The sequence below is a fragment of the Triturus cristatus genome, chromosome 7 (assembly GCF_964204655.1).
Source record: "Triturus cristatus chromosome 7, aTriCri1.1, whole genome shotgun sequence".
Lineage (NCBI taxonomy): Eukaryota > Metazoa > Chordata > Amphibia > Caudata > Salamandridae > Triturus > Triturus cristatus.
In genome coordinates, this window is record NC_140590.1 from 573,967,883 (window position 1) to 573,992,592 (window position 24,710).

Consider the following 24,710-nt stretch of genomic DNA (forward strand, 5'->3'; position numbering starts at 1 on the left):
CTGAACTAAAAGAGGATGGAGTTGCGAGGTCCACCCTACCTGATCCATTAATGGAAACAGTGACCACATGCCTGGGGCCGGCTACCACGCTATGTCCCAGGGAGCCCAACCTCAGGACGTAGCAGTTTCTCTGCCCGTAGTGGTGTTGGCAGGGAAATATATGTTTGCTGTTGCAAACACCAAGTCCGCTCCCTTCGGGTGGGAGCTTTAAAAATGCTTCCGCCCTCTGGTAGCAAACTTTAACTCTGTTACTTTGCTTGCAGTGATGTGGTAAACAGATCTAAATATTGCTCCCGTTCGGAGGAAGCCGCATTAGTAGCTGCTCCTTGTGGGCGGGAGCAAAGCTGTCTCCCCCCTGGATCTGGCTGGTGCATGTGGTGGCCTTGGGGCTTTCCCAGCGAATGTATGCTGGGTGCCCAGAGTGGGCACCAGGGAACCCTCCTTTAACTGTGCCGGGCCTTTAGGGGTGGGGTTCCTGGGACCGAAATTGGGTCCCAGGGGGCAAAATCGGCACAGCTAGGGGGTCACATGCCCGTTCTCCCTGATTATAACACCGGGCCCCAGGGGATGGGGTCCCCTCACCAAAAATCAACTCGGGAGGGCACCCACATGGCTCCCTCCCCTTTAATAAAAAAAAAATGGCGCTGAAGGATGGGGTCCCCAGGGCCTAATGAAGCTCAGGGAGGGGGGCTTCGTGGTCCCCAGTGACAGGCCCTGTGGCCAACCTCCCCCACCGCGCATAGCCGACGTTCATGTGCAGCATGCTGTTGGCTGCATTTGGGGATTGGCCACAGGCCAGGCCCTGCTGCCAACCCCCTGCCATTCTTGGCACGGGTTGGATTTACGTATCGTAAGTAAATATTTCTCTATGTTAAAATAACCAAGAAATTCATTGAAAAAACACAAAGTTTTAAGTAATGCAATAGTTAGGTGTAATAAAAAGATCTGTTTTTTAAAAAAAACATAGAAATTAATTGGGAAAAAATAAAGATTAAAGTAACATTATAGTTAGGTGAATTTGACAGTGACATTAATGTTGTGAACTAAAAAAACACAGAAACTCACCAGTTATAGTTAGCTCTGCTAACTATAACTTGCTACCTTGCCATGCACTGCTTATGACCTCACATATATCACCCATGAAATGTTCTATGACATCACTGTTGACATGTCAAATTACATTATTGATGACATCACTGATGCTATCATCCAAGCTTCTTTTGACACATTCCTCTATAAACGGGTATAAGAATAGAGCTCTGAAAGCAAGTACAAAATAGAGCAGACAAATTTAAGGATCATTAATGCCATCTCACAAACAACTCCCTTAGATGTAGAAAGCATGGGTTATGTGAAACATTAAACCTATATCATACTCTTCAGGGATAGTGTAGTTCATGTTAACAATCAACCACAGATATATGTGAAACCCTCATTGCATACGGTGTTCAATCTGTATACAGTTGTTCAGAGAAAACCAAGTTCCTAAAAATTCTGAATGTCTGTTCCAAAACAAATGCCCTACTACCAACTACTTTTATTTGTATCAGACCCCTGACAGTCCCAGAACCCTCATTGAGAAATGAAGTTCCTATAAGCAGAGATATGGGTTCTGTAAACAGTATTTACTTGATGGAGAGAGTTTACCCCATACCACACCTGTGTACAGACAGTGAAACTCATGCAAAATACACTCCAGAGAATAAAAAAATAGCTACTAAAAACAGTGTACACTCTATGCAACCCTTGACAAAAAAGTAACTATTAGCTTAAAATAAGCAGCGTCTGAAGGTACTAAAGATTGTACTACTTGCAGACCTCATACTGTGGTGAAGGTTTTACAGATAGCCCACCCTCTGAAGCAAAACAGGCACTTGTACACAGGTTGGCACCTGAAGCACACAGCTTATATGTTGAGTAGAAATTGTCATGCTGAGAAGATTCTGTTCAATAACTCAAGGCTGCTTACAATACTTACTATATGCAGTGCTGGAAACTTTTTCTGCAGTACCGAACAAATTGTGTGCAATATAATGAACACAAGTCAACTGTCACTTGCACACAGAGATAGTCTTCAATTCAAAGATTTATAACATGTTTAATACCTCTACACATCTGTGGTGCATTTGAGTAGGCGCCTGGACATCTAACCTGCCACTTGCCTGTGGCCTCCAGTTCCTGGTTGTACCAGCCTGATCCAGTGAATTGGTGCTGGCTGAGTTTACCCATCACCGTTCTTCCCACCAACAGAAGCCCTGCCTACTCCAGGATCTACTTAATGCAGGTGGCGGCGTAACCGCACCAAATTTAGCACGTTTGTGCCTGGACCAGGCCCAGCACCATGACCCGTGGCCCTCCTGCGCCCCGAAGATATACCATCGCCGAGCTCTAACGCACGACCCCGGATGTTGCAACAAACACCGCCATGCTTCACAGTATAACCTTTCACCTGCACCCACTGACACTTCACCTGCCACCAGCACACACACCAGCCAGCCCCACCTGACAAAAACACAAACTCGCATGCACCCTTCTCAACACATACTCACTGTGCAAACACACCACCGAGATTTGGGACCTCATCTCCAACCTCACATCCGGCGTCCTCTTCCTCACTGAGATCTGGCTCAACCCCACTTCCGCGCCCGATATTGCCACCACCATTCCCGAAGGATACAAAATCACCCACCGAGACCACATCACCAAGCGTGGCAAAGAGATTGCCATTATCCGCAAGTAATCGATCCAGTGTACCACCACAAATTACGAAAACACCCATGCCATGGAACACCTCAACTTCTGACTCCAAACAGAAAGCAAAACCACCTATCAGGGGCACCCTCGCCTATCGTCCTCCAGGACCAAGTCCAGCCTTATGTAACATAATCACCTCCCTCGTCATAGACTTCAACAACTACATTTTCCTTGGTGACCAAAACTTCCATCTCACGACCACAATGACTACAACACTATCAACCTCCTCGACAGTATGAACAACTTCTGACTCACCCAACTCATCTACAACCGCACGCACACTGCAGGCCGCACGCTAGACCCCATCTTCACATCCAGCGACTGCATCAGGTACAGCCATACTACTGAACTCTCCTAGATCGACCACTTAAACATCACCAGCTCACGGACCTCTGCCCCCAATCTGTCTAACGCCCCCCACCGCAGCTGGAGCAAGGTCTCAAAGGACATATGGATCAACACCCCCCAACAGCACCCACCCCATCTTCTCCAACAACCTAGACCAGAATATTAGATCAGAAACTTCAGCAATTGGATCACCAACTGTGCCAATCCCATCTCTCTCATCAGCAACAACACACACAGAAGGTACACCAAGCAGGCTAGCTCATACACTGAAGACCTCAGAACCACTAAACGACACTGTAAATAATTGGAAAGCAGATGGCGCACCAGCAAGGACGCGATGGACAAGACCGCCTTCAAGACAGTCCTCAACTTCTACCACAGACAGTTGAGAGAATTGAAGAAAAAGGCCTTAGCCTCACGCATAAACTCAAGCTGCAATAACCGCAAAGAACTCTTCAACATCGTTAAAGAATTCAAAAACCCCTCCGCTGTAACAAACAACATTACTCCCTCACAGGAATTCTGCAACAACCTTGCAAATTTCTTCCACAACAAGATTGCCAATATCTACAGAAACTTCAAACCCCAGCTGAAGGCCACCACTTCTTAAAGCAACATAACGACCCCACTATCACTACAGATACCCAACTAAACAGAGCCAGTCCGCCCCGCAGGGCCCATCATCCCACCGCAGCACCTCCAAATTGAACTATGTCCACCTAGGGGCCCCAACTCCATCATGAACTAGGTCCCCTTAGGGGGCCCCAACTGACCCATGGCCTCACCACATCTCCAATCTAGGTGAAGCCAGTATCAGCTACTTACTCACCACCTTGTTCAACACCTCAATTGGCACGGCCACCTTACCCAACTACTGAAAACACGCAGAAGTCAACGTCCTACTAAAGAAACCATTGGCAGACCCCAGTGAACTCCACAACTACCGACCGATCTCCCTGCTCCTGTTCCCGGCCATAGTATTAGATAAAGCCATCAACAAACAACTCTCCTCTCATCTGGAACGGAGCATCCTACTTGTCTCTTCTCGCAGCACCGAGTCAGTCCTTATGACGGCTACCAATGATATCCAAGTCATACTCATCCGAGGAGAGACTGCTGCTCTGATCCACCTAGATCTCTCTGCAGCCTTTGATACGGTCTACTACCACATACTTATCACAAGGCTGCACAACATAGGCATCCAAGGAGCCACTCTCAGTTGGATCGCCTCCTTCCTCACAGGACGAATACAAAAAGTCCGCCTTTCCCCCTTCACCTCCGTACCCGAGGAAATCATCTGTGCAGTACCCCAAGGATCCTCGCTCAGCCTTACTCTCTTCAACACTTATATGATGCCTCTTGTCATCATTGCCGAAACCCACGCACTGATCATCATATCCTATGGCGACGACTCACAACTCATCCTCTCCCTCTCCCTCTCCGAAGACACCACAAAGACCAACTTCCACAACTGTATGAAAGCTACCTGAAGCTCAACACGGACATGACACGGTACTGATTTTCAGAAGCAAAAGCTCCCCATGAGTCGCATCCTGGTTGCCCTCCGAACTTGGAACTACTCTTACCCCCACTGACTACACAACACTAGGAACGTAGGCATCATCCTGGACAACAAGCTAACCATGACGACTCAGGTCAGCTCAGTCTCCTCCTCTTGCTTCTTCATCCTCCGCATGCTTCATAAGATATTCAAATGGCTATCCCTAAGCTTAAGACGCACCATCACCCGGCCCTTAACTTCAGCAGACTGGACTACGGCAACGCTCTCTAAGCAGCTCACCTCCTCCGACTACAGACCTTACAGAATGCTGCAACCAGGCTTGTCCTGGATCTCTCTAGACAAACCCAAATTGCCCCCGATCGCAGGGAACTCCACTGGCTCCCTGTGCAGAAAAGATACCAGTTCAAGCTCCTGACCCATGCATACAAGGCCCTACTCAACTGCGACCCGCCTACTTGAACCACTACCTGAACTTCCTTCAGCTCACCAGACCCCTCCGCTCGGCGTCCCTTTCTCCAACCCTCACCCACACAGCCAACGTAGCAGATGGAACAAGCTGCCACTTAATCTATGGACCTCCCCATCTCTTCCAGAGTTCCGAAAGTCTTTGAAGACCTGGCTATTCGGCTAATCAACTGGACCCTGCCAGCACCTGGATACCTTCACGGGTGACAAGTAGCGCTCTATAAATCTACTAATTGATTAGGAACACATGCGTTTTGTAAACACTTATACCTAATAGCTGGACGCAGGCTGTAAAAAATTAGGTAGAAAAGTAATATGGCAGTTACCCGCCACTATGTAAACTGTAAAACAGACTAACACACTCATTGGATGATTTCATTGGTGATGTGATCAATGATGTCATTTGAGATCTCATAAATGATGTCATAGAAGATGTCATAAGTGAATTCATATGTGAGGTCATAAGCAGTGCATGGCGGGAGCGCAAGTTATAGTTAGCACTGCTAAGTATAACTGGTGAACTAATGTGCAATTTTTTATGTTTAAATGTATTTATTGGCATTTGCAACATTTCAACAAAAGTAGCAATACATGGGTATAAGTGGAATGGCCGATCTTGTAAGACCCACGAGTATCATCGTGACAACAAAATCGAGGGGAAGGATGCTGTCGCCGGGAGTGAGATATTCGGACCCAGCAATGAAGTTAGGTAATTTCACAACAAAACCAACAAATGAGAAAAAAAAAAAGAATGCAAAAACTCCCACCAACTTCCCCGCCCGCCCCCCATTCCCTTCCCCTAGGCCTGGTGGTGTAATGGTGGTCGATGTCGACTTAATCGCTAGTCCATGATGTACTCTATGTTGTGGAGTGTGAGGCAGTGTCTGTCCAAAGGTCCTGTAAGCGAAGGACGCGCAAGTATTTTGGTTTGGGTAAGTTCATGAAATTCAGTGGACAGTAGTGAGATGAACGGTGCCCAGATTTTGGGGAATGAGTCTGTAGAGTTCTTCAGGGTTGCAGTAATGCGTTTCATCCCCAGGATGTGCCAGATTCTGTGCAACCACCCTGTGTGAGTTGGAATGGTGGGGGACCCCCAATGTTTAAGTATATTTTGTAGAGCTGCGCCAAACGCCATTCCCATCTGATGCCCCCTTCTACTTTTGAGTGGATAGGTGAAAGGTTTAGGGAGGGCCAGGATAACATAAACCGGTAGCCGTGGGATCTCTGTGTCAAACAAAGTGTCAATAGAGTCGAGAATAGATGTCCAATAGTTCTGAAGTGCAGGGCAGTCCCATAACAGGTGTAGAAGTGTGCAGGCCTGGTCACAACCTCTTCAGCACTGCGGGCTCTTGGCAGGGTTGTACCTATGTACACGTGCAGGGGTGAGCTACCAATATGTCGCTATCTTCGTAGCCGTTTCTATGCTGGCTGCGTTATATGCTGTCTGTCTAGCCCTGTAATAGATTCCCTCTCAATCTTTGGGTGTGAGGTCGCCCCCAGCTCCCTATGCCATCGTTTCTGGCTCGGTGTGAAGTGTGCCGGTGGCCGTGGCCGGAGCATGCCGTAGAGATCGGAGATCAGCCCCTTGTCCGAGCGCCGAGTGAGAAGCCATTTCTCGTACTTGGTAAGTCAGCGGCTCACCTGGGGACGTATTGATGGCTGTAACACCCAGTGGCGTAGTTGCAAGTAACGGAACCGTTCGATTTCAGGAATATTGTAAACGTTTTTTAATTGGGGAAACGGAATAATGCCAGTAACATCGAACAGGTGGCCCGCAGAAGTGCATCCGGAGCCTTGCCACGCTTTGAATGCGTTCACCGGCGTACCCGGAGTGAAATCGCTGTTGCCAAAGAGCGGTGTCATAGGGGAAGGAAATGTGGTCAGATCCCTGGTAGTTGCCACCACATGCCAGGCCTCCAGGGTGGAGTTGGTGATAGGTGAGCAGTAAAGTCCTTGTGGGCGTTGGGATTTCCGCAGGAAGGGGACTTTCCAGAGTGGTATACCCGCTAAAGCCCTGTCCTGGAAAAGCCATTGCTTCTCCGATTCAGGTCTGAACCATTCTACCAGGAATCTTAATTGAGTCGCTCTGTAGTATGTCAGGAGGTGTGGTATCCCTGGGCCTCCTTGGTCCGGGCGCAAATACTCCAGGTCCCTACTCATGCGTGGCCTTGCCCCAGCCCAAACAAACCAGTTGATATGCAATGATGCGAGAACCCCGTTGGGAGGGGAGACCGGTAGGGTCTGGAACAAGAAGAGAGCTTTTGGCAGAAGGGACATTTTTACTGCCGCAATTCGGCCTAGCAAGGAGAGAGGATGCTTGCCCGAAGCCGCGATGTCTTTCTTGACCTGTCGAACTAATCTATCATAGTTCAACCGAGTCGTCTGCTGAATAGTAGCAGCCAATTCGAGTCCCAGGTAGGGAATAGAGTCCGCAACTTGTATAGTATGTCCTCCGGGGTTAAACACACTCGCAGCGTTCGCGGACGGGTTGAGGTTCAGTATCAAGGATTTGTTCGCATTCATGCGGAAGCCGGAGAGGAGGCCGAACACATCCAGCTCGGAAATAAGGCAGGCAACGACATCTGTGGATCTATGAGAGCCGCTATCACATCGTCCGCATAGAGGCTGACAGGGTGGGGTTCTCCCCCGAAGGGAATCCCCTGAATTGTGGGATTATCCCGAATTCTTTGAGCTAGAGGTTCGATGTATAGTCCGAATAGCAGTGGGGATAGTGGGCACCCCTGCCTAGTTCCCCGTTGAATCGTGAATGGACGAGAGGCTATCCCGTTCACCCTAATAGTGGCTTCTGGACTATTGTAACAGCAGCCAATCCATTCCTGGAACCGATCCCCAAGCCCAAATTTGGACAGTGTATGGTTAAGAAACTTCCAATCCACACGATCGAATGCTTTTTCCACGTCTATTGTTAATAGCATAGCGTCTAGGTGTGCACGGTGTGCTTTATCTATGAGGTGGAGAATCTTCTTTGTATTGTCGCTGCATTGCCTCGTTTGGATGAACCCTGCTTGGTTGGGTTCTATGATACTAAGCATGCATGGTCCCAGTCAGGAGGCAAGAATGCAGGTGAATATTTTGAAGTCGATGTTGAGCAGTTAGATCGGGTGATAGGAACCGCATAAATGTTTGTCTTTACCTGGCTTGGGCAGGACCACTATAGAGGCCGCAAGCATGGAGGATGGAATGGGATTAGGGCCCGTAAAGGAATCGGGGCCAAGATGTGCCAAATTTTTTTTATAAACGAGAGCGGGGAATCCGTCGGGTCCCGAGGATTTAAGTAATTTGATGCGGGAGATGGCCGCGATCACCTCCTCAATGAGTATGGGTGCATCCAAGGATGCGATTTGGATCTCATTAAGCGTGGACATATTGATAGATTCTAGGTAGGTAGTGATATCTCGCTCCGAAGGAGGTTCAGCGGTGTATAATGACTCATAAAACTCTCTAAAGGCTTGAGCAATGTGTTGGTCCCCCTGGATTTCTCCTTGTCCGTCCACTCTAATCGAGGCAACCCTTGTCAGTTCCCGTCTTGCTCCGAGCTTGTTCGCGAGTAGCCGACCCGTGCGATCCCCACCCACGTAGCAGGCATGTTTTAGGCAAACCGCGGCATACTCCTCTCTATCCAAGTCCATCTTGGCCAGTTGTGCCCTCGCGACTTTGAGCTGTTCCCACACCCTGGGGGCGGTAGTCCTACTATGGACCCATTCCAGCTCTTGAACCTGTGCTGCGAGTGTAGCCCTAAGTTCTCTCCGGTCCCTATTCTCTGCGGCTGAGACAGCTATGAATTCCCCTCGGATGACAGTTTTCGTGGCTTCCCATAGAGTGGAGAGAGTGACATCAGCAGCATAATTGAGTTGAAAGTAATCCTGTAGACGTGTGGAAATCTGCCGGGTCACGGTTTTGTTATGTAGCAAGTGTTCTCGGAGCCTCCAACTATCGGGTGGGCGAAACCTCGTGGGGAGTGCAATGTGAAGTGTGATAGCATCATGGTCTGAGAGGGCGGCGGACTCTATGCCGGCCGCGCGGACGAGGGAGTGAAGCTCCGTTGGTCCGAGGAAGTAGTCTAGGTGAGCATATGATCTGTGTGCATGGGAGAAAAATGTATAGTGCACGGACGTGGGATGTTGCGCCCTCAAGAGGTCCATGAGGCCCATATCGCTCAGCCAGTGTTTCCCAGCAGTGGATAGTTCCCCTTTATGGGAGAAAGAGGAGTGAGATCTATCCTTCGCAGCGTCCATGACTAGGTTGTAGTCGCCCTCCACCAGGAATAAACGGTGCTGTGAAGCCATAACGTCGGTGAGTGCAGCCATGAGAAATTATTCCTGTCCCGTGTTGGGTGCGTAGAGAGAGCCCACCACCACAGGCTCCCCCCTACATCGGTGAGATATGAGAATGGCCACCCCCGCCGTTTTTAACCCATCAGAGGAGAAATATTGAAAGTGAAATGCTTTTGACCTCATGCGAGGGGCATCTTTAGTTACAAGGTGGGTTTCCTGCAACAAGCAGATATCTGCCACAGTGTTTTCTAGAAAGGACAGGATCGCCTGCCATTTTATCGGATTGTTGAGGCCCTTCACATTTAAACTGACCACTTTTACATCTTGGCTATGCATGGGAAACACAGTGTGAGTAAGCAACATCAGACCTGCCAATACAACCCCACATCACCAGACCAGGAATGCTGGGAGAGACAGCACAGTGCTGAATAAGGACATCAATGTTAGTGTAGACGAATACCAACCAGACGAAAAGGCGTCCCAGTATCCATTTGTGAACCACCAGGCCCACCTTCCCCCGACCCTAACCCCAACTGCAACCCCAAAGCAAACCCCATGAGAAAGTTCCGAAGAGGTGGATAGATCCACGCCTTCATGGTAAAAGTACCAGTGTCCAGGGCACTCAGCCCCAAGGGAGAACGTGAGACAGTCCTCAGGCGTCGAAGTTCTGTGCGCCACAGCGGATGGAGGTATGCCCAGTCTGCGGGGGCTCGCGGCGGTGTAATCCTGGCCTCCAACTGCACCTGGGCGCTGTCCAAGTGTGGGCCTCTCAGGGTGTCAAAGCGCGGGCAGAAGCACCAGGCCACGGCTGCACTCGACCTCCGCTGTCCGCCTGGGCCGGCGCTCTGCCCGTCTGGTGCCGGGGGCTGAATAAGGTTTCCGGGGGGTCGGTGCAGCCCCCAAGAGGTGTAGGGCGAATCTTCCGGGGTTGCAGCTTGGTTAGAAGGGGCTACAGGACTTGGGCCTGGGCAAAGGCCTGGAGCGGCGGATAGGCACGTCCTATCAGGTCGCCATCTTGGCCACACCCCAATGTGCTATTTTTAATTCTAAACATGTTGTCATTGTCAAATTGACCTAACTGTAATTTTCAGTGCATCTTCTTTTCCTTTTTGTTCCACACCCGTTGCGTCGATTCCACACAGGGGACGTCGGGACACAGACACCAAAGGTAAGTGCAACAATATATATATATTCACTGAAAAAAACAAAGGTTAAAGTAACATTACAGTTACAGGAACATTTACAGTTAGTTTGAGGTTTTACCCATACAAAACCATAGAAATTCAGCAGTTATGGTTATACTTATAGTTTCGCTTATATTAACAAACTATAACTCATGGCCAATCCCTTGTAAGCACCCAACCCGCGCCATGCACGGCTGGTGGGGATTGTTGGCCACCCCCCTCAGGCACCTACCCCCACACCTATCATGACCTTTGGCAGGCCACGGTGGGGGATGGCCGCAGGACCTGTCCTAGTGCTAGGCTCTGTGACCCACCCCCATATGTAGGCTACCCAGGAGGGGGGCACGCAGCCACGCTCCTCGGGCCAATTACAGCCCGGGGACCCCAGGCCTTCTAATTACAAAAAGGGGAGGGGGCTGCACAGCCCTTACCTGGGCGGATTTCCCCTGGTACTCGGGCAATTAGTGAAAGGGGAGAGGGGCTGCGTGGTTCCCTCCCGGGCCGATTTTGGCCCCAGGCACACTATCCGCCAGGGCCCTGCCAATTAGTGAAAGTTGCAGTCCCCTCCCTGGGGACCCCATACCCAGAGCCCGGCCAATTAGTAGAGAAAGAGGCAGGGATTGGGGCCCTCTTCCCTGGGCAGATTGTGACCCCGGGACACCATTTCCTGGGGCCTGCCCAATTAGTTGAAGTGGAGGGAGCCAGGCAGCTCTGCTCCCCAGGTCTATTTTAGCCTCGGAGACTCCATCCCCGGGGCCCGGGCAATTAGTTCAAGGGGAGGGGGGCCTTGTGCCCCCCTCCCCTCCCTGGGCCAATTTTGGCACCGGGGCATGGCCACTTGCCCTGGCCCCAACCAGGGCGCTCAGTGTGCCGTGTCAGGGATCAAAGGGGAGCCTTAATGCCCCTGCGGCTCCTCGCCTTCAGTGGGAGACAGTATTGCTCCCGCACGCAGAGAGCAGCAAAGAAATGCTGCTCTTTCATCTGTTTTGCTGCCAAAGTCTGCACCCAGCGAGTGGGAACAGTTTTCCTGCTCAGGACGACTGGGAGCGGACTTACTGTTTGCTCTTGCTTGGTTGTCAAAGCTCCCACCAAGCGACAGCAAACAACTATGTCCAGAGGGTCGGCACCTTGGAAAATAGGGAACCGTCCCTCGGTGGTGGCGGTTCCCAGGGCCAATAATGGCTCCAGGAGGGGGGCCATGCGCCTCCTCTCCTTTGTTTTTGCTGAGCCTGCCCTGGGGAGGTGGCGGTCCCTGGGGCCGTAAACGGCCTGGGGAGGGGGGCTGCGTGGCCCCCTTCTCTTCACTTCAGGTTGACCTGGCCCCGGGGAGGTGGCGGTCTCCAGGGTTAATATCGTCCATGAGGAGGGGGGCGCGCTCCCCCTTCTCAAAATAATAAATATATCTGCCACCAGGATCTTGCCCACCTTTAGGCTCGACTATCTCTTTATTTATTCGGAGTTTTAAATAGCGCAAACATAACACTTTAGGGGATCAGATCGCTGTACAAACAGGTAAGTTATACATATAAGAGAGAAATACAAAAGGAATAATCAACCATCACACTTATGAAATATAACACTCAATCAGCATATTTAAGCCCTGGATGTGCCCCAGAAGTGGTAAAGCTGAGTGGCTTCAAATCTACTCTTGATTACTTATTTTCTAAAGGAGAAAGTTGAGGGGTTAGACCTGATTGCAGGAGACCGTGCATTCCAACTTGTTGGGGCTAGACCGGAGAATGAGCGGTTGTACTTTTTCTTTTTGTTGAACTTCTGAGGTTTCAACAGTAGGGAACTGGCACTTCTTAGGGAGCGACTACCACCAGACAGTTTGAGTTTCTTCGCAAGATAGACTGGAGAGTTATGGTGCAGGGCCTTGTGTGTCATGCAAGCTATCTTCAGCTGGATTTTTGCTTCCATTGGTAGCCAATTCAACTGTTTTAGAACTGGAGTAATATGGTTAAATCTTCTGGATCCCGTGAGGAGCCTGGCAGCAGAGTTGTGTGTGGCCCTTAGAATAGGTAGCCCTGCTTTAGGTAAGCCAACCAGAGTAGCACTACCATTGTCTAATAGGGAAATGACGAGGTATTGGACAGCTAATTGAAAGTCATCAAGAGGCAAAAAGAGTTTGAGTTTCCTTAGTGAGTTCAGATGGAAGTTACCCCCATTATGGTTTCACTGATATGGTCTTGCATATTCAGGTATTTGTCCAGAGCTATAGCTAGTGATCTTGTTGAGTCAATGACATGGGGGTGCAGTTAATAGCTGTACGTTTTTGAGCCATATTTCAATGGGTGTAGAGTGTGTGTGAGGACGATCAAGAGGAATTCTATTTTGAGGCAGTTGAGCATTAGGTGTTTATGGGTTAACCATTGCTGGATTTTCAGTAGGGTGCAATTGAGAGATTTGATATCTTCTCGTGAGGACATTTTCATGTATAATTGAGTATCATGCCCGTACATGTGATACTGAGTGTGTGTCTGCTTCAGAATTTCAGTGAGAAGTTCCATGAACAAGTGGAATAACGTTGGTGATAGTATTGATCCTTGAAGTACTCCAGTAGAGACTGGAGTAATATCTGAAAGGGTATGGTTGACTTTAATTCTTTGTGTTCTGTAACTGTAATGTAGAAAAGAGGCAAACCAATCTAAAACAGAACCAGGTAGCCCCATCCTTCGTTCCAGAAGGTCAATCAAGCTGTCGTGCTTGACTTTATCGAACGCATAGGAGAGATCAAGAAGTATGGGTTGGCTCGATTTGTTCTGATCAAGTAGTCTCAAGGCGTCAGCTACTATGTGTGTTAGAGCAGTTTCAGTACTGTTTCCCATTCTGACACCAGTTTGGCAGTCATAAAGGAAATGAAACTACTCAATGTGGTTGCAGAGTTGCAGGTGTACACATTTCTCCAAACGTTTTTATGTTTGTGATAGGACGGAAATTGTTGCGGTTCGGCCTGTCCGCATTAGTTTTTTAAATTTTTAAACAATCAGTAACCATGCCCTGAGAGAGAGATGCTCAGACAGTCTTAGACCAGAGCAGAAGTATGGAAGATCTAAACTCTTTGATGAGCTTGATGGGTAGAGGATCATTGAAGTGGGTGGAGGGTTTGATTGAAATTAATGTTTGGAGTATCTCTACTTCTTCTGAAAATTTGAAGGTATTCCAAGTAGCATTATGACCGTTCAGAGGGGATATCTTAAAGTGCTGCACTGGGAGGAGACTGGGCTGGACCTGAATGAGCAGACGCTGTGAGGCAAGTTGCATTTCAGCTTCAAGCATCTTCGTTTTTTCAGTGAAGTGGGTGGAGAATTTATCTCTGCTGGGAGATGCCTCATTGTCTACTGAGAGGCGGCTAGATTTCTCAGTTGTTTGTTGTTTGACAAGATCAAATAGCTTTTTTAGTCTGTTTTTAGCATTGTCAAGTTGCATCCTAAAGTATTCTGCTTTTGACCTTTAGATGTGTTTGTTGTAAGCACTTCTTGATGACCTCATGTGTTTGAGGTTAGCTAGGGAGGGAGTGAATGTCCATTGTCTCTCTGCAAGCCTTAAATTGCGCCTTTCCTCTGTAAGGTTGCAGTTGAACCAAAGTTTGGAGAATCTACTGGGTATTCCTTTTAGCTGTTTCAGGGCGATAGTATCAAGTAGGTCAGACATGGATTGGATGTAATGATTGATAAGATCACATTCATCATCTTTGTGAGAGGAGGTTTCTGGACCATTGTCTTGGTTTAAGAGGTTGGCCCTGTCTAATCAGTACCTTTTCCAGGATGAGGAAGGAGATTAGGTAATGGTCTGACCTATCTCAGGGGGATATGGATTACAATTAAATGACGTTTTCCTTGGCTATGATTAAGTCAAGGATGGACCTCTATTATGCATTGGGACAGTACAATACTGTGTGAGGTCTTATTGGTGTTCAGTAAAGGGTAATTTGCGTTGTTCCAGTGTATATTGAAGTCCCCAAGGAAGATATGGTAGGTGTGTTGGTCTATGTTAGAGGCGATAGTCTCCATTTTTTGTTTGATAAAAGAAACTTTGTTTCCTGGGGTTGGTAAACCGTATGCACATCATCTTGTTGCTCTATATTTCAATAACTAGGTATTCACACATGAGGAAAGTAGGAGTTTGTGCTATTTTCAACGTGAAAGTGGAGCCGAAAATGCATGCTATGGTGCCCCCAGCTCTTCCAGTACTGTCCAATCTAATGATGTAATAATTGGGGTGAACTAGAATGTCTAAAATGGGTGAAGAGGTATCATTCAGCCATGTTTTGGTTAAGATTAGGAGGTCAAAATCTTGTGCTGGAGACAGTTCTTGTTTTTTTTCCCCCTGAGATTCGCAAATCCTTCGCAATTTTCACTGGAAATATAAAATGCTTTTTGGCCCTGGCAGTGTTCCTGGGGGACACCAACACCAGTCCTCGGGGTTAGGGTATTTCTACCCTGCCTCATTTTTTATTTTCTTAGCTTCTGCTTTGTGACTCAGCTGAGTCAGAGTCACAACATCTCATGCTGAGATATGATTTGCTGCCAACACTTCAACCAGGAAGTGTTTACAGCCAATCAGATCTCAGCATGAGATCTGTCTGATTTGTATCTATAGATATACAAAAAGAAATTCCTTTGATATTTCAAAAACTACTGAACGGATTTGCACCAGATCACAAAAAGAGAGCTTAGTGGACAAAGATCTAGCTTTCCGCTAAATTTGGTGTGATTCTGTTTAGTGGTTTGGGCTGTAGTCCTGTCTAAAATCTTTAAGGTAATTAAAATTAACATTGTAAACACACTTTTTTGACACCCCCTTATTCATGGAACCTGCTTACCAAATCGCCCTGAAACTTTCCATGCACAACAAGACAGGTGGGCGCACTTTTTGCAAAATTTCATGAAGATTGATTACAATGCCAATGTTACAAACAAACCAAAAAATGCTTTTCATATATATATATATATATATATATATATATATATATATATATATATATATATATATATATATATATATATATATATATATATATATATATATTATCTACTGGCGGTCGCCAGTAGATAGTTATAGTTAGGACCGTGTTTCCATAGGAAATCTCAAAATTCTATTTTGAATAACTTTGGCGCCGGTTGACGAATCCTCGCGAAATTTTCAAAACTAATGGGGCGCTCCGTTCAGCTCTTACCCTGAAAGTCTCGGGGTGATTCGTCAAGCGGGGGCTGAGAAAAAAGGGGGGTCCCAAAACGCGTTTTCCCCATGCATTTTTCCATAGGACCTTTAGACACAGCTACAGCCCGAACGGCTGAACAGAATTACTTGAAATTTGGCAGAGAGGTAGCCATAAGCTCAAGGAAGTGCCTTTTGCAGGTCTGGTGTAAATCTGTTCAGTATTTCCTGAGAAAATAGCATTTAAAAGCTTATCAATATCTATACGCGCGCACCGTGCGCGCACCGTGCGAGCACCCTAACGTGCGCGAGCGTAATTCTGATTGGTGGTTACATGTTAGTCAACGTTCGAATCGGTCGAAATCAGGAAGTGCCGGCCGCCATTTTGTTTGTTTTCAGTGCGAGAGTGAAAAAGGAAGGTGGCGAACGTGAAAAGGGGGCAGGGTAGAGATTTCCTGACCCCCTAGCCTTTGTCAGGGGGTCCCTGAAGGACCCCGAAGGCAGAAATGATTATTTTTTTTTTTTTAATCGCGGGGGTGCGCGCACCGTGCACGCACGGTGAAAACCCCCCCCCCAAAAAAAACAACATTTTTTTTTATTTGTATTTTTTTTTTAAATCGCGGGGGTGCGCGCACCTTGCGCGCGCGGTGGGAAAATTTCTTTTTTTTAAATTTAATACGTAGTTTATTGTGAAATAAATATATTAAAAAAATAATAATACATAAATAAATTAGCATTTAAAAAACCGTACAAATTCACTGAAAAAACCATAGGTTTCACACACGTTATAGTTAGGAATTTAAAAAACCTTGCAAATTCACTTAAAAAACCATAGGTTTCACACATGTTATAGTTAGGTGGATTTTTCACTCGTAAAAAACCAATGAAATTCCCCCGTTATAGTTAGTTCAGATAACTATAACTCGCGCGACCGCCACTCTATCACAAGGATGATGTCATCAGTGATGTCATGAGTGATGCCACTGACCATGTCATGAGTGATGTAATATGTGACGTCATGAGCAGTGGATTGCGGGCGCGCGAGTTATAGTTATCTGAACTAACTATAACGGGGGAATTTCATTGTTTTTTTACGAGTGAAATATCCACCTAACTATAACATGTGTGAAACATATGGTTTTTTAAGTGAATATATATATATATATTCACTAAAAAAACCATAGGTTTCAGACATGTTATAGTTAGCGGAAATTTTACTGATAAAAAACCAATGAAATTCCCCCGTTATAGTTAGTGCAGGCAACTATAACTCACGCGACCGCAATCCTCTGCTGATGCTAATACTGTATTTAGACACTTATTTGCCCATGTCTTCTTCCATAAATTTTTAGCTATACATATATTAGAAATATTTTTTTTTCATAAAGACTCATATGTCATCAGCAGAAGATTGCGGTCGCGTGAGTTATAGTTGCCTGCACTAACTATAACGGGGGAATTTCATTGGTTTTTTATCAGTAAAATTTCCGCTAACTATAACATGTCTGAAACCTATGGTTTTTTTAGTGAATTTGCAAGGTTTTTTAAATGCTAATTCCTAACTATAACGTGTGTGAAACCTATGGTTTTTTCAGTGAATTTGTACGGTTTTTTTAAATGCTAAGTTACTTTACGCCATTCGTGGCGTGCACGCCCACTTAACGCAGTTCGTTCCGTGCGCGCACGGTGCGCTTCGCGCACCGCGCGCCCACTTTACGCAGTTAGTGCCGTACACGCATGCCCACGTTACGCACCGTGCGCACATGGAGGACATATTATGCACTTCCTTGTGATAGGTAATCTGTTAAATTTAATTTGTAAGTGATGACAATAATATGCCATGCACAGAGAGTGTTTTTTTTTTTTTATTAAAATTTTTAGCGTAAGCGCACCGTACGCGTACGGTAAGCGTAATCGGCGAAATTTTCAAAAAATAAAAATTTACCGTTTTTGGCCTTTGAGGACTCAACTAACATGGCTATGTGCATGGGCGCTGTCTAAACAGCCCCTTTATATGTTTTTTGCCTTTGTTTACAGCCCCCCCTCAGAGTGCGAGAGAGAAAATGGCGGCCGCCGCTTCCTGGTTTCGACCGATTCGAATGTTTACTTAGATGTAACAGCCAATCAGAATCGCGCTCGCGCACGCCACCGTACGCGTACGGTAAGCTTACGGTAAGCGTACCGTAAGCTGGCTCAGATATATATATTGATTTAAAGGCTATTTTCTCAGAATCTACTGAACAGATTTACACCAAACCTACAAAAGGCACTTCCTTGACCTGAGGACTACCTCTCTGCCAAATTTCTAGTAATTCTGTTCAGCCGTTCGGGCTGTAGCCCTGTCTAAAGGTCCTATGGAAAAATGCATGGGAAAAACGCGTTTTGGGACCCCCCTTTTATCTCAGCCCCCGCTTGACGAATCCCCCCGAGACTTTCAGGGTAGGAGCGTAGCGTAGCGCCCCACCTATTTTGAGAAATTCGCGAGGATTCGTCGACCGGCGCCAAAGTTATTCAAAATAGAATGTTGCGGATTTCCTATGGAAACAGGGTCCTAACTATAACTACCTACTGGCGACCGCCAGTAGGTAATGTATATATATATATTTGTTTCCATAGGAAATGCCAGTTTTGGTTTGCTAATAACTTTGGTGCCGTTTGATGAATCTTCACAGAAGCTTCCTAAAAATGCTGTTTTGTTCTCAGCTCCTTCCTTGAAAGCTTTTTCTGGGGGGCGGGTGGGGGGACGGAGGGGGCGTGCAGGGTGAGGAAAAGGGGGGGTCCCAAAACGCAATTTACCTATGCCGTTTCCATGGGAATTTTGTAACGTGTTACAGCTAAAATGGCTGCACAGAAGTACACCAAATTTGGCAGGAAGCTAGATCTTTGCCCATAAATTGTGCTTTTTGGAAGTGAGGGTTCCACATGAGTGAGCACTCTGATTGACTGGCCTCAACATGAAAACAAATGTTTGGCGGGCATTCCAGGACTTAGTCCCATGTCTTGGTAATGTTTTAAAAAAAAGAATATAAGGGCGCAGGGTAGGGATAAGTTTACGGACAAAAGTAAAAACTATTATTTTTATCGTGATCCCGCGGTTATCCCATGGGATTGTGGTAAAAAAAGAACAATATGTCTGCTGCTATCCATTTTTTAAATAAAAATGGCTCCTGGAGTGGAACTGGCCCCTTGGTCAAATCATGATTTTTTTTTATATAGGGGAGGGGTTGTACGTGATGCCCCTCTCCCTGGGCAAACTGCGGCCTCAGGAACCCAATCCCCTAGGGCATGCCATATTATTAAAAGTGGAGATGGCGCACAGCTCCCCTCCCCTAGCCTCTTCAGGCCCTGGGGACCCCATCACCATGGAGAGTGTGGCCATACCCTGCCTGCACTCTCCCGGGCAAGGAACAGAACTTTGATGCCACCCAGCGGGAGCAGTAAAACAAAATGCTGCTTCTGCTTTGGCAGGAGCAAAGAAAACTTGCAGGCTCCCCGGGGCACCCACCTACATTAAAAAATTGCCCAGCTCCCGCAGGGGAGCAGCCAGAGGTTGCGGGGAAGATCCAACAAAATTGAGCTAAAAAAAGGTAAAAAATAACCAGGTGTCCAGATCCTGCCACATGTTGGCTGTGGAGCCGGTTAGGGCCGTAGTGGCTCTGGGGTGCCCTCCACAGCACCCAATATAAAAAACAGGTGTGGATGACCTGGGTGGGCATCGGGGCACCCACAAAAAGTATTTTTTTAAACCAAAAAAGGTAAAAAAATAAATGAGCGGCAGGAGACGCTCGTTTAGTATATCACTGTTCTGTAAGGAGTACCCCATAATGTACTGCAAGGGCTTTTTGTTCATATATTTGGAGCTTGGTAGTGCCCCTTTTAGAGGGAGTGGCACCACCAAACCTCTTTTATTAATTTTGTAGGGGGATGCAGGGTGTGTAGCATCTCCAGCGACATTTAAAAACATTCAACTTACCATATTTTCTTAAAGTACTCCTAGCTTGAGCTCTATGCTCTTCAGCTGGAGTGGTTCTAGGGCTGCATGTTGTAGCCTGAAAACTGTTTTTAAAAAAAGACTCTGGTGAAAAGCGTCCCCCAAGGGGACACTTCCCCTCCGTTCACCGCATTTTTTCTACTAATGAGTGGAGTAATCCCGTTAAAAAAAGAAAAAAAACCTGTGTGGTCAATCAGTAAGAATTTATTCTTTCATCCTCATATATTCTCTTCTGAACTGGTAAATTTTTTGTCAGTTCCATAAAACAAACATGTTGTGCATCGTATGTAAAGAGGTTAAGGTCCCAATTGGTCAAACCCAATGCATTTCGGGATAGATAGGAGTGGGGTTGGGCACCAACTCCCCACCATAAGCCCGGCTGCCAACCATCAGTTGTTTGCAGAGTGGGCTTGGTTGCATGGCCTGGCCTCTGGTGGGTGTTTGGGGCTGGTGGGGGAATGCATACAGGGACTGGCGCCCAAAACTGCCACAAATCCCTGCAGGTTGGCTGTACGTATGGTGATGCAATATTACGTTACATTAAAAGAAACCTTGAAAGTCACTGAAAAAACCAAGGGTTAAAGTGATGTTATAGTTAGGAAATGTAATCATATCTTAGTTTACATTAAAAAAACAACCTTTGAAATGCACTGAAAAAAACAAAGGTTAAAGGTACATTATATTTAGGTGCAAATGTCAGTTAAAACAACTACTGAAATACACAAGTCAAACCATGCACTGCTGATTACCTCCCATATTACAGTACAATAATAAAGTGGAAAACTGTGGAGTAAGATATATATATTAAACTTGAAACATCAATGACCCAATTAATTATCACTGGATATTCGTAATTGTAATAAAAAGAAATAATTTATATTAGTATGTTATACCATGTCTGTACTCCTGTTGCCATAAAATAATCAAGTACTGAAAATTCCGACCAACAAGGAAAAGTAAAACCTGAACATAATTGATTTGTATTTCATTCCAACAATTACTTTTTGCTTTCTCCTTTTTTTACAAAGCTATGGTGATTTTCTAGACTCTTCCAGTGGTGCTGTACCCAAGGAGATGCTGGGCCACAGGCCAATAGATCCTCCTTTTGCTAATCTAATATATCAACTTTCTTCTTCCTGGGACTCCTTCAATATACGTTGACACATTTTAGCCTATACACTTAAAAACCTCCTCAGGACTAAGGATTTCAAGGAAACATCATACCAGTTGAGAATGGAAATCAGCTTCTTTACATTCACCTTATACAAGTACACAAAATCCGTTACATGTGCTATATACAATAAGTGACTGGTCATACCACAAAACTATACCAGACTATACCAGAAAATGGAGAGACTTAAAACTCAAAGAATACCACAGCTGGGGAAACACATAAATCAACCACCAGTCATTTGCAAAAGCATGCAAGAGACTGGTGTCTGACCTGGCCATCCAAAGACGATTCACTGTCTTAAATGACCCCAAGATTCTTGGCCTTTTAAGTTGGAACAGGTAATGTACCCTATGTGTCTAGCTACAAGTTGTTGGTCCAAAAGGAGGCATGACATCCCAAAAACACCTTGGTATTTTCCCCATTAAGTTTGAGGAAGTTTCTCTCCATCAACCCTGCTACTGTTGTTATACAAAAGTTGTAGTTGGGTGTGGTAGCTGCCATATTCTTGGAAATCAACACAATGGTCTGGGTGTCGTCGGTGGTGTCTGCGGACAGGGCGAACTTCGTCTGATGAAACGCCTCTTCTTACTCTGGCCCCCAAATCCAAGGACTGGACGACTTGGTGAGCTCCCGGAGTGGACTGGTGAGATTTTTGATGAAGTTTCCACAGTACGTCACCATTCCAGGGAAGCTGCGGACACCTGACATGGATGAGGGAGCAGGAGCGTTTTGTATGTGCTTCAATTTCTCTGGATCTGGGCCAATTCCTTTGTCTGAAAACTGGTATCCAAAGAAACTGATATCTCTTGGTAGGAAGTCACACTTCTCACAATGGATGCGAGTCAGGCGCTCTCCTAGGGTTTCTGAGTGAACAAGGATGTCGTCACTCACATTCAGCACCCCGGCTAGGCCTTGCAGAACTGTCTTTACAATGTTCTGGAATACCTCGGCAGCGCTGGAAATGGCAAGTGTACCGCTGCGGGCTAGCATGGGTTGAGAAGTTGGTTATTGGACAAGAGTCCGGATGCAGCGGGAGCTGGTGGTAGCCTGAGCTGTGTCCATCTTCGAAAACAACTTGGACCCTGATAACTCCCCGATGATGTTGTCTATGATGGGTGTCCGATGTCTTTCCCGCTTGATCGCCAGGTTCAGTATTTTCATATCCATTTGGATCCGGACTGCGTCTGGCTGCTTGGGTTTCTTTGCCACCATGATTGGGGACACCCAAGGGGTGGGGCCCTTTACTCGCTGTATGGTGCTGGCCTACTCCAAGAGTCTTAGTTCTGCTTCTACCTTAGGCCAGAGGTGGAATGTTATGTGGCGGTGTCTGAGGGCAACGGGGGCCACAGATTCGATGGGGAGACATACGTCTGGGTGAGACAGCCGATCCCATTGAACAGGGGGATGAAGTCTTGTAGAAGACGGTCTAGGCTTCGTTCATGGACACTGAATGCAACTTGTATAAGGTTGAGTTCTTGGGCAGTGCGACAGCTTAGTAGGAATCCTGACCCTTCGTGCAACACGTATACCTTAGCTCTCCAGCGGGTTGACTCATGAGCAAGGACTGAATGGAACATGCCGGTGAGTTGTAGTGGAGAATGGTTGCCGAACGTTATGTGTTATTTTGTTATTTTAAACCTGTTTTTACTGCAACTCTGCCCAAATGTAACATTACATGTCCATCGGTAGCAGTCTAATTTTTGGGCGATTTACATGTGATACATGGGGCTTACCCTACCCTTCCCCCCTCCCCCAAGAAAATTGTGTGCAGCAATTCTTTTCTTTAATAAAATGAAAAACAAAGGAGATGAATCAAAAGGAACCATAGCAGCAAAGGGGGCCGAAACTCATCCCCCTGTGAGCAGCGGTGAGTCATCTGGTGTGGAACTACAGTTTATCTATAATGATTTTACAGGGAAGCAAAGGGGGTCCATTATACCGTTCCCCAAAGTGCACTATGTCTGTATGTAGGGTCAGGGGTTTCCTTCGGTCTCCTGATTTCGTGTGGTGCTAGCAAGGCTAGGTGCCTGGGATGGGTTCGGCCCACTCTCGCCCTTGCTCTCTGGTGTCTGCATTCTTTCCAGCAAATATCCCCACTCTTCCAGATCTCACCCTGCATTTTCATCAGTGTGTTCCACTCGGAGGTGGCACTCCTCAGCTACTCCTCACTCCCTCATATCTGCCTTCCATCTACTGAGCCGGGGAGGGAGCGCGTGTGTCCAGTGTATTGCGATGCGGTGCTTAGCCAGGACTAGGCCCAGGAGAGCGAATTTGTTCTCTCCCTTCTTCAGCATTGGAAGTGCTGCTGGAATTCACTGTTTGTCTGACTCTTCAATTTGCACGGCTGTGATTGTCGGGAGTCCCTGTATCACTCGCTGCTAGTATGATTGCAGCCTGGCACATGTCCAGGTCATGTGTATAAACGTAGCTGGGTCTGCCCCACAAGGGCATGCCGCGGAGCGGCCAGAATTGAAGCGTGCTATTCTCTGTGACGTTAAATAGGTATGGTGTAGATAATAAAATTGGGTGAGCTTGAGCCTCGCGTTGCTGGCCACCTCCTGCACTTGGGCAAACGCTCTCTTCCATTCACCATTATTAAGGGGAGAAGGCAGGTCCACCTCCCATCTGTCTTTTATTGTGGAAACCTCAACTGTGCGATCTTCTTTCAGTGCTTTATATATCTGTGAGATCAGTCCTCTGGTGAACCCCAGGCCTAATAGCAACGCTAATGTATGCAACTCTTCTGGCTCATCTAGGTAGGAGGGCCACATCTCACGAACTGTGTGCACTATTTTAGCGTACTATAAAAAATCTCCGCCTGGTACCACTCCCCCCACTTCTTAGAAGGTCAGGAACGTACCGTTCACGAATAGGTCCCCCACCATGGTGCACACCCCTCATACCATTTGGTAATGTCCATAACAGACTGAATTTGGTGGAATCTCTTCAACCACTGAAAAAGGAGCGCGCCAGCATATGGGGTCCTGTGAATAATCCGAGTAACAGCCTGCTACTTGTCGGATTATGTATGGACATTCCCTTGGGGGCCACGAGCCCATCATGAGCCATCTCGGTAGTTCAGTCCCATTACTCCGATCGACCAGCAGTGCTTTTTCTATGTTGTAACCCTCTGCACAGCGCTGCGCTGCAAATTGTAGCAGCCCCGCATAGTAATAGAGTCTGAAGTCTGGGAGTCCCAGTCCTCCCAAATCCATGTCTAACTTCAGCAACTCAAGTTTCACCCTTCTGCGTCCCCCAGCCCAACTAGCGAAATTAAGAGACTATTCAGGGTGTTGAAAGTGGATGCCAGGATCCTGCAAAAGGAGTCCTGAAGGGTGTATAGACATCGAGGGACCATAACCATCCGTGCTATGGCCACCTGTCCGATGACTAAAAGGGGGAGTCTGCTCCAGAACTGGACCGATTCCCTCAAGCCTGTAATCACCACCCTCATATTTACAGCATACTGCGCTTCTGGGGAGGGTGCTATCTGTATACCCAGATAACAAAAATGATCCCTCTCCCAGTTGAGTTCCACTTCAAGGAGGTGTGAAGGGTATCCCTTTGCTAACACGTCCAGTGGGAATATGACCGATTTTTGACGATTTATGTGCAGGCCTGATACGGTCCCAAAGGAGGCTAATATGTCCAGGAGTACTGGTACCACCTCTTCCGGCTGACGGACGTATAGGAGTGCGTTGTCTGTGTATAAGAAGATGACATGCGTGCGTCCATCCACAGTGATACCCGAACGATCCATGTCTCACTTGAGCCAGATCACCAGCGGCTCCACTGCCAGGGTAAAGAGAAGAGGGGA

General features: G+C 46.9%; 1 protein-coding gene across 13 annotated transcripts in view; it reads left to right on the plus strand.

Annotated features, from left to right (window-relative positions):
• The window catches only part of SPATA20 (spermatogenesis associated 20), a 2,191,885-nt gene that overhangs the window by 905,529 nt on the left and 1,261,646 nt on the right, over nucleotides 1-24,710 (plus strand). The window lies entirely within an intron of this gene.